Below are 10,649 nucleotides of genomic sequence, written 5' to 3'. Positions count from 1 at the left end.
AAAAGGTAAAGAAATCGGAAAAAAAGAAAACAATGCTGAAAGCTTACAAAACGTTAAGCCGCAGGAGGAGGAGGAAGAAGAAGAGCAAGATGCCGCAACGAAAAGCAGAAATAAAAAACCAAAAAATGCAGCAACGAAATTCCGATGAAAGCGTTGCTGCATCTTCCGTCCTGCTCTCCCGCTCGCTCTCTCTCTTTTGGCCAGTGTGTGTGCGTGTGTGTGTGCAGTGGCGACGCCATGTTGCGTGTAGTACGCGTGCAGAAAAACATATGTACAAGTTCGCATGCACGTACATATGTATAGTATGTATGTACACATGCACCCAGTTACATATGTAGGCACGTAACGCATTCGGATTTCGCATTATGGCCGACGCGAACGCTTGTGGCTACATGGCTCTGGCTTCATAGATATGTGGCCATGTGGCTCTTAACTTGGCTTTGGCTTTGCCTTCCACTTCCACTGCCATTTCCATTTCCATTTCCACGGGTGCTCACGTTGCTGCGCTGCTGCTTTGCGTGCCTGCCACCCAAGCAAAGGCCCGAAATCAGACACTCGGAGAAAAGTTCATCAATAGCTGTTGAAAGAGATCTTCTTATATCTTTGGTGTTATATTAAGTGGAGATGAACTCTACAGTTTTATGAGGCATTCTCCATTTCTCACTTTAATGGTTCAAGTGCAATTTAAATACTTATTTAAGGAAAAGTATTCCACTAAGTTTAGAACTTAAATCTCAATAAATGTATTATGCAATAAACTTTAAACTGGTGGTAGCAGCCAAAACATGAATTGGAAAATGCTGAAATCGATCACCTTATGAATATATTAAATATCTTTTTCTCTCTGTGCAGAAATGCGAAGGAGGGGGAGGGGCACGACCGCATACAACTTACTCGGCTGCCTTTGCGGTAAAAATGCAGCCGCAGCCGCTGTGAAAAGCGGAGAAGAGAAGTCTTTGGCTGGAAAGAAACACCTCGGGGGGCGGAGATCTGGGTGCAACAAAGTCCCACAAATTATACACTGGCTAAGCTGCTGCACCGAGGTGCTGAGTTGAGCTGAGCTGCCGAGGCCTACGCAAAAACAAAGGCAAAAGCCCCAGAAAGATTGTGATTAATAAAGCTAATTTCGAGGCTCTCAGGCTTTTGAACTATTTCAAATTAGCTGGCATGAAATTTTCAATTAATTTTCAAATTTCAATTTATAAATTGAACAACTGCTGCTGTTAAGCTGTTGAGCTGTAGCTGTTGAGCTGCTGAGCGAAGCCGCGAGTAACGGCCGCCACTGAAAGTGTGATGAGAAATTTCGTAATGACTTCTTAGCCCCCGTGAGTCCATAATAAGTGCAATTAGGCCATTGATGGTCTCGTCAGCTCCACAGCTCCACTCTCCAGCTCCAGAGCGGATGTGGATGTGGAGGTGAGTTGGAGCTGGGAGATTGGAGCTTGCACTCATAGAAATTTTTACCCTAAATCGCCCTAAAAAACTGACTTTTCGCCCGTGGATTTAGAAAATCGCCCATAAATCGTATCCGCTGGCGATTCGCCCGTGTATTTAGAAAAATTTTCTAAAAAATCCCGATGCAAATTTGGTTTAATTTAGGGTGATTTTTCTTGAAATAAGAAATATTTTCCTGTTTTTAGGGTGATTTGCCCTAATTTTAAGGTGTATTTTTCTAAAATTAAGGGCGAATTTTCTGTTTTTATAGGCGAATGCCCTAAAAAATTAGACAAATTAAAAAAAAATCGTGTTTGAGCATGCTTAACTGAATTTTGGAAGCATGTTTGTTTTTTTAATCGTCTATATTCTGGGAACTGGGACTGCTTTAATTAAACAACACCGGCGGAGGACACAGTTTCATATTATTGTATTGGTGTGTAGCTTATATGGGAGCCGCGTTAAGAGGGGGGCCCGATCTATACAGCACAGCCGTTAGAACTGAAAAATCATGTCTGTAAATGAATTAGGGAAATAAATATGAGGAGAAAAAACAACTTACTTTTTTTGGTCATTGCGAGAATCGAACCCACGACCTCTCGGTTTAGAGTCTAACGTTCTACCGCTGCACCACAGACCCCTCGCGCAAGACGACGAACAAACTCTGCACACATCTTATTTTCTTGCCCGCAAACACAAAGTATGCTTTTAACTCAGAACTCTCATACGTTTTTAAGGTTTAAAGACTACTATAATTTAAAATTCGGACGAAAAAATGTCCTCAGTATTATAATGTTTACAAAAAAAAAAAATAAATAAAAATCAAGTTGAATCACACAGGGTTCGAACCCACAACCCCACGACCTTAGTCCTCATATAGCAAAGTTGAAAGCGCAAGTGATTAGACCGCTGGGCTACCGAATTTCACACTTTTAGAGTGATTTTTAAGGCGAATCGCCCTTGTATTTACAAAAATTTTAGAAAAAAAATTAGGGCAATTCGCCGTTGGATTTAGAAAAGGTCAAAACGAAGCAAATCGAAAAAAATCGCCCTAAATATTAGAAAAATAGAAAAATTAACCCTAAAAATATTTTTTTATGGTCACCTGCCTTAAATTTATGGCAAATTTGTCGTAAAAATAGAAAATTTTTCTCAGTTTAAAGGCGAAAAATTTTTTAGGGTGATTTTCTAAAATGTAGAAAATTATTTTTATGAGTGTGGAATGGAGTGCCTCCGAGCCTGGAGTGAAGTGGAGTCGTGTCGGATCCCAACGCTCCTGCAACTGTCGCCTCGCCTCGTTAGCCGACCGGCAAATTTGCAGCGTCTAACATGGCCGGTCGCCATGTTTAATCAAATACGTGACTTGATTTCAATTTGGGCGCCAGTTCGCCATTCAGCCAGTCAGCCGGAGATGCAAACAGCTTTTCCACATTTAAGAATTTAAGAGTTCCCGACAGATGCCAGCCAATGTCGGTGCGTAGCAAATAGGGTTTGGCGACAAGAATCCTCGGGAAAATATATTTCTAAAGTTGAAATTATACCAACAACTCAACTCACGCTGTACCTTGGATTGAACTGATTCTTGGTTTTCTTAAGTTTTTCTCTTAAACAAGAACTTGAATTTTAAAAAGGCTTTTAAAAGGATTTATCTCGTAAGGAAATGTTTTTAAATATTTTATTTATCTAAGATGTTCACATTCTTCTAAAATAATGACAAAACATTCTTGGTTGATTGAGACTATTGCCTGAAAATGTTCTATATTTTCTAAAAGATTAGCCAATAGGCTATTTTCATTCTGATTATTGGTATTATATTACTACGAATCAACTGAAAGTGAAGTTCTACACCATCATAAAATCTTAATAGGTATTTAATTAATCCTTTTTAATCCTTGACTTTATAAACCGATTGATAACAGATTTATGTTCATAATATCCCACCCATTACCCGATAAACTCTTCTCTTCTATCCCAAACAACTGACCCTAATTTTGGTTATACATGTCTTGGCAACTCTACCAAATTATATACACTTTACCAGTTGTAAAGTTGCCCCAATGTGCGGACTAATTGCAATAGAAATTGGCCGACAAGTGTTGGGCTAATTACGAGGTTAAGGTCTCCGGTTCTCGACGAGTGCGTGGATATGGATGTGGATGTGGGTGTGAGTCCCAGGGACAAGTGGCCCCGGTTAACCTGTTCCGCATTTCAACAAGTCAATCAGAAGTCAATCACTTGGCGGGCTCTTCGGTGATCCCAGTCGTTGGACGTTCGATCTCTGGGTCTTCGACTCGATTGCGACCCAGCTTGCGACTCTGACAACAAGACCAGACTCTCCATCTCCATCGCCAGTCTGCTGAAAGTAATAATAATAATATATGCTGTGCAAAAACAACATAATTGCAAATTGGCCCGAAAATAAAAACAACAAAGCCAGCCACAGAAACACGATAATTTAATGTTTGCCAAATGGGTGAACGGGACACACACACACGCAAAGGCGAGCCGAAAAAAAGTAAATTATAGACTGTCTGGTGACCTTGAAAGTGAAATGCTCCAGTCTATGTGGAAGAGTAGGGGGTAGATCGCTGAAAGTCGGGGAATATCGTGGAGGGGGAATATAGGGAGGGAATCGGAGTGGAATCAGGAGGAGTCTTCAATCGGGGAAGGTGCCAGGAGTTGATGCCCAGAAATTAGTTACTCGGCGACCAGAGTGCCCGCTCTAATTGCGTAATTGACTGATCCGACACAGCGGCGAACAAAAAGCAAACAATTGACAGACACTCAACTGCATATTTGGATGCAAAAACACAGGGAAATACACCGGTACACAGAAAGAAAAACCAAAGCGATTGATGATTGTCCGTTTGGAACCTAATCTTGCATTTATATTTGATTGGTACATAAAACTAATAGTATATTTATATTTAATTCGTATACAGAGAGATATATTAAAGCATATTGTACTTATACTGAGAATATTCGTTTTTAAAAGCCATCTAAGCCCATTTTGAGTTCAGCTTAACTCATTTATTCACAATATATAATTTATTCTTCTTAAAAATGTTGTTCTATTTCAAAAAACTTTGTTAAATCAGATAGAAATTCACGTAGTGTATTTAATAAAGAAATAATTATAAATTGCATATTACTTAGAAGTTATAAAAACATAATTTGAACGCAGTTATTTGTGCTGAAGACCATCTAAATAATCCACCTCCATATATATTTCCTTTTTATTTTTAATGCCATAAAAAATCATATACTTGCTTTGTTTTTCTCTGTGCACCATTCCAGCTTAGAACGGCGACAATCCGAGCCAGAAGATGGAAATCCTGCGGGAAGCGGGGGACAAGGATAGGGCCGGGACAAAGGGTCCCTTCTAGAGTTACGCAGTTGGGCAACTGCTGCGCATGTTTGTATCTTGCAGATACGCGGATACACATTTTGCTCTCATGAGCCGCTGCACCTTCGCCACCACTCACCAGTTTTTTACTTTTATGCAATTGTTCGCTCCTCGGCTCCTCTCTCTCTTGCTTTTTTCCCGCCCGGCTTTTTTGTTTAAAACATTCGAATGGGCGTGAACCGAAAATACGGCCGCTGCTTTCTTCTCGAGTTTTATATATTTTTTGTTTTTTGCGCCGCTGCCGAGCTGATTTCCGGCGCGTTTTGGATTACACAATGCAGGCAGCGGCAGCAGCGAGCGAAAGGTGAGCGGATTTTACTTGTTTTTGTGCCCGGCTCTGCAGAGGAGTAGCCTGTAGATGGAGATGAAGTAGACTGGAAGGCAGGCAGCCGAGTGGCGAGTTCCGCCCAGCGCCGTGGTGCGCGATTCCTGTGCCGCCGTCTTGAGAATCCAATCTGAATTGTCAATTCAGATTCAAACGGACTGCGACTCCCGGAAGCCGCTGGAAACAAAGCCTTGAACTTGCCACTGCCACATTTGTTGCGCCCTTTCGAGAGCGGCCTTTCAAGGGTGCTTACTGCTCACTGGTTACCCCTTGCCGGGCCAGCATTCTCCTCGTCCTCCCTCGGTTCTTGTGTTCCTGCCCGCCCCAACTCGATCAACTGCTCGGATTGTCAACTCACTCCCTGGGTGCCCGTGCCGCTTACAATTACAATTGGTTTACAGTTGGAATCGGAACTCCTGCATCTGGCCGAGGACCTAACGGAGTTGAGCAGCTGCAGGATACAGACTGTTAGATTTCAAGAGCACTTCCCAAATGGTTATATCAATGGGGTGAATGGTACTAGGGCGGTTAAGGTGTAACTTGTTTCTTATAATAAGTTAATCATCTAAAGTAATAAAAATATGGAATATTTAAAGTTTCTCATATTGTATTTTCATAATGTTTTGATTTGAAAGCTGACCTCGCTGAAGAGAAACATAAAAAAAAACATAATTCTATAACCATTTCATTTTATTTCTATGATAGAACTATTCTTCTTTTTCGCCCCTCAAAAGCTTGAGTGAAATCGAAAAAACCTATTAATATTTCCTGGAAGTTAGGCGAGCATGGAGAATTCGATTAGAGCGTCTGTCACAGAAGCACTCTCGATTTGGGATCGTTCCACAAAATCAGAGAAGCAAAAGAGACCACAAACCCCCATCAGAAGCTTCCCCAAGCCAACAAAAGGTGAGAGATGTGCGGCCCTCACAGCGGGTCGAGTTCAGGTGAAATTAATCAAAACTAAGCCGGGCCAAAGCTCGAATCCATTCACACATCTGCCGGGGGCCACTCATGGGTTAATCTGCGCCGAATCAATGAAATGCTTGCTGTGTGTGCGGCTCAAAAGCAAAAGCAAACTCAATCGCAAACTCAACCCAAGCCTGAAACGTCCGCTGAACAATGAAAGTGGCAATTAACCAGAAGCCGAGCATTAAATTACAAAATGCGATCGCAGCAACAGGTTGACGATCACCCGATCGCTCGATCGCCATCAATAGATAGTAGTAATAATAATAAAACAACGGCAGCAACAACGGCTGAATGGGCTTGACCACGGGTATCTAGATGTGAGCCTGGACAGGTTCTGCTCCAGCACTCTCTTTATCCAGCTGAGTCTCTGTTTCTTAATCGATTTCTGGGCCCCTTGCCGCAGTCTCTTTCAATCTTTCCCAACCGAGTGCAATTAGATGGGTTCTCTATGGTCTCTCTGTGGGAGATTGCAGCTTGCGGATCTCATCTGTGGTTCGGAACCTAACCCTCGAGAGAGCTGGAGAGCCGCCCCGACTGCCCGCTGCGCCAATGCATATTGATTGAAAATTGATCTATTACGAGCCTCAAAGTGCGACATCGATAATCCGCTGCAAAAGTGCACATGGCGCGAACAAAAGACGCAAGTAAGTGGGCGTGGTCGCTGCACTCCAAATCCAGATGCACTCCGATCTGTGTGTTTAGAGTCCGCCCGGCAGGGGGCGACACACAGCCCGGTAATCCCCTTTCCTCTCTCGTTTGATTGACAGTTGGCGACACCTCTTTATTTACTGCCGTTTGCCGTTGTTGTTTGTTTGTACTGCATTTTTAATGATATCACGTAGTTTAATTTACGCTGCTCGCTGTTCACCGTTCACTGCTCACTTTTTCCTTTTTTCTGGCTGCGAAATGCAAAAAGTTTTCATTTCAAACACATCACATGGCAAACGCTGCTTCCTTCCTGTGCGTTAAATGGATTTGCTCATTATTGTTTGCACAAACTTTTGCGGTCAACCCATTTGTCATTTTCGGGGTCGGGGGTCATTTGCGGATAGGAAGTGCCATCGATAGCGAGAGTGCGGTTAGGTAATGGAATTTAATGGGCATATCAAAGCTGATGGCTAACCAGAGGCAACTTTAATGCGGATTAGCAATAGCTTTTACGAGCCTGATGGTTGAGAAACCGTTCAATTCATGATTAACAAGTGTAAAACAAGTTAGAATTTATAGCCCTGTTAGCTTAGCATACGGATAAAGAGGTGTAATACGTGCCAACGAATGGTTACTGTAAGAAAAATATATCATATCATAAAATGTTTCCAACTTTAAGGTTATAGGTGCGTTAGGATGAATAGATCACCCAAAAGACTTCCTTTAATTAGACCATCTCTAATTCCAATTAAATTCCTTTTTTTCTTGGACCTTTAGCGTCTAATAAAGTGGTTAAAGTCCATTGATTGCCGGAGATGTCAACCCCTAAAGCGCGACGATATCCCAACACTTTGATTTGTCAACTGTTTTGGGGCCACTGAATTACCGAGTGGCTCGGAGTGTGCGAGTGACCTTAGGTTCAAGTTGTTTGCATGAGCCACATCTTGATTAGCCCAAACACTCTCGGAACGAATGTAAATATGTATGTATGTGGCTGCCTACCCCTTGTGGTAATCGAATTGTTTCAGCGCCGCTCGGCAGTTGTCCGCAAATCGAGTCAATTTAATTGACCTCCAGAGGTCAAGCTGTTCCCTTTTGTTGTTCGCCAGGGAGAAAGAGAGCGAGTGAGAGAGCGAAGAACCCCCATGAAATGCTTGCTTTCTTTCTTTCTTTTATCCGATCCCCAGTCTTTAGTGTGGGATCCACAGCAGCACCCAACTATACAAAGAGATGGACGACTGAGCTTCTTCCCTGTTAATGGATTTAATTGAATTTGGCTTGTTGCTGCGTTTTATTTGTCTTAATTGTCTGCGAAATAATCATAAATCAGTTTTGTGAGCCTCGGCGGAGAAAGGGGACAGTTCCAGAGCTCCAGCACTTGGGTCAATCAATTTATGACATATCCCCAGCTCAGCTCAGCTCGTTCCAGACGGATCTCAAGCCGGGCGGATGATGCGGCACTTTTCGAGCTGGGAACCTGGGAACTGGCGGTTCCATTCCGATTTTGCACTGAGCAGCATTGTTTCGCGTGTAGCTTCTTTGTCTCCAGTTGGTGGACAGTTTGCGGGGGCGGTGGTCACCCACAATTGGCGAGAATTTCAAATGTTTCATGCGGGTTGGTTCAGGGATTTAGTTAATTTAGCATAGCAGATCCCCAGACCCGGAGGAGCGATGAGTGGCCCCTGCTAGATGGCCAGCGGTTCGAATCAAAGCCAAGCGAAGCCAGCTTCCTGACCATGTTGACAACTAAATAACACGTTAATGTGTTTATTGCGTATGCCACAGTGTCCCCAGATCCCCAGAGTCTTGCATAAACCTGGGATGGGAGATGGTCGGGAGATGGAGCTGAATCGGTGGCTGGATCCGTGGACTTGTGTTAGGTGTCGCGGCCAACACATTCGATCTGGCCTGCTCTTGATCCGCGCAGCTCGCAACTTTCGCATTAAACATGAGGCTCTGGGCCGGGGACACAAAACGCGTTTCACGCCTGGACAAGAAGCTTGGGAAAGCCGGCGACTGGTTGCACTTGGGGCTACTGCTCCTTAACATTTATTTATGTATTTATGAAAACGTCATGCGATCACTCGGATCACAGCGGTAATCATATGCTGGCCTGGCCAGCCTCGCCGCACCCCTCACATTCACCCCCTAATGTCAGCACCATAAATAAAAGATTAGCTTTTGTGGAATAAACATTTTGCCAGTTGCTCGGATTTAAAATGTGTCGCAATAAAATTCTGAATTATTGCACCAGATATTGGGGGAATCGGCGGATGCGGCGATGGAAAGTCGAAGCAGGAAGAATAGAAGAACTTTGGTTAGATAAATTGGTCTTTGATTATGTAAACTGTGCAGTTTTTTCTTAGGAACATTCTGTTCGTATTTGAATCAGATTCCGTATCTTTGAATCAGATTCCGGTCTTATTGCAAACCATTTTCTATGTGTATTTTCGTCGTAACTTGGTTGAAAGGGGTCAAAAAATTGAAATACTAACTGATTTGTAAAGCTGTACACCACTTTCTGGCTAATTTTAGAAAAAATTTTATTTTGATAAATTTTTGAATTTTTCATAAAAACTTTACTCAAAGATTCGTTGTTTTCGTCGTAACTTGGTTGAAAATCGTCGTAAAGCTAAAGGAATGACTGATTTGTACAGCTAACAACATCAACTGACGATCTGCATCACTTTCTGGGTCATTTTGGTAAATTCATATTTTGGTAAATTTTCGAATTTTTATAAGGGGTTACATCACAAATTTTTACATAAAATGGTCAAAGAGAAAATTTTCTAGGCTTGAATGCAAATCGATTGGCAATTTTATTACGAGTTCAACGAGGTATAACAATCCACCTTTGAAGCATTTTTCGCATTGATACGGAAAAATACTTTCTTTAAGCAATTAAGAACTCAGTAAAAAATTGATATTTATAATTATTATAATGTTCCACATTTATTTTAGAAATTAAAAATCTGGATTTTTATTCGTGTTTTTGTGATTTGGAAACTAAGAAAAAGGAAACCATTCTAGGTAAGACAAATTGAAAATTTGATGGATGAAAGAAATTCGACCGATTAGATCTTCATTAGGGGGAGTTGCTTCCGCCACCTCCTTTCTGATTCCGATTCCGCTGGGCAGCTGCGACTCCGTTTTCCCTTCCGCTGAGTGGGCCAGATCAAACGCCGCTTGTCACGTGCCTCACGTGCCACGCCCCCTCCGCCCCCCGGCTGATTAAATTAGCGGATTTATGTGCTTCGGCGACAATCGACAGACATTCATATCTAGGCACGGCAGAGGTAAAAAGCGAGCTGAGCTGAGCGTAATTGCCAGTTTCGTATTTCGGTTTTCAGTTTTCGGAGCTCCGCGCAGGCGCAGCTGAAAGGCCGACTTACCCCTCCACCACCTCCTCTCTTTTTTAGCCGTGATACCGCCGTGTCTCGTTACACAAGCCAACTCAACTCCGTTACAAATGTCAGCCGACCTTACGCATTACGGATGTCGAATGTCGGATGTCTGATGTTCGCCGCCAAATGTCGGCGAGTCGAGAGTGCGAGAGAGCAAATTAATTCATTTTCAACACCTATTTTGACAGTTCATAAAATACATTTGTCATAAAATCGGTCAGCGACAGCGGGAGCGAGACTACTACTCGCTTACCTGGTCGATTGGTCAGCCAAGATTTATGTGGCTCATTGGAAATGCAATTCCAGAAGGGCCTGCCCTTGCCTGCCTGCCATATCAAATTTGTCCCTTTTTCTCTGGACTCCGCTTCTGCTTTTTTTCGGCCCATTGCTCAGTCTGTTTTGTTTGTTTGTGAGAAGAGCCGGGCCCAAAGCGAGTTGCAAAAATCTTAACAAAGTTATTTTA

The 10,649-nt window shown here is 42.7% G+C and overlaps 2 long non-coding RNA genes across 3 annotated transcripts; both read right to left on the bottom strand.

Annotated features, from left to right (window-relative positions):
• Positions 1 to 1,799: 1,799 nt before the first annotated feature.
• Positions 1,800 to 3,154, bottom strand: LOC138912439 (uncharacterized). Its single transcript, XR_011417988.1, has 3 exons — positions 2,999 to 3,154; positions 1,997 to 2,940; positions 1,800 to 1,935 (listed from the first exon to the last, which is right to left on the bottom strand). It is a non-coding gene; the product is annotated as an uncharacterized lncRNA (long non-coding RNA).
• Positions 3,155 to 9,733: 6,579 nt separating this feature from the next.
• LOC138912553 (uncharacterized) lies at positions 9,734 to 10,371 on the bottom strand. 2 transcript variants are annotated; one of them, XR_011418097.1, is made up of 2 exons: positions 10,175 to 10,371; positions 9,734 to 10,090 (listed from the first exon to the last, which is right to left on the bottom strand). It is a non-coding gene; the product is annotated as an uncharacterized lncRNA (long non-coding RNA). The 2 variants fall into 2 exon arrangements; XR_011418098.1 differs by having other exon boundaries at positions 9,734 to 10,063.
• Positions 10,372 to 10,649: the final 278 nt, after the last annotated feature.

This window comes from Drosophila takahashii, chromosome 2R, assembly GCF_030179915.1.
Source record: "Drosophila takahashii strain IR98-3 E-12201 chromosome 2R, DtakHiC1v2, whole genome shotgun sequence".
NCBI lineage: Eukaryota > Metazoa > Arthropoda > Insecta > Diptera > Drosophilidae > Drosophila > Drosophila takahashii.
This window is presented reverse-complemented; position numbering and strand designations above follow the sequence as displayed.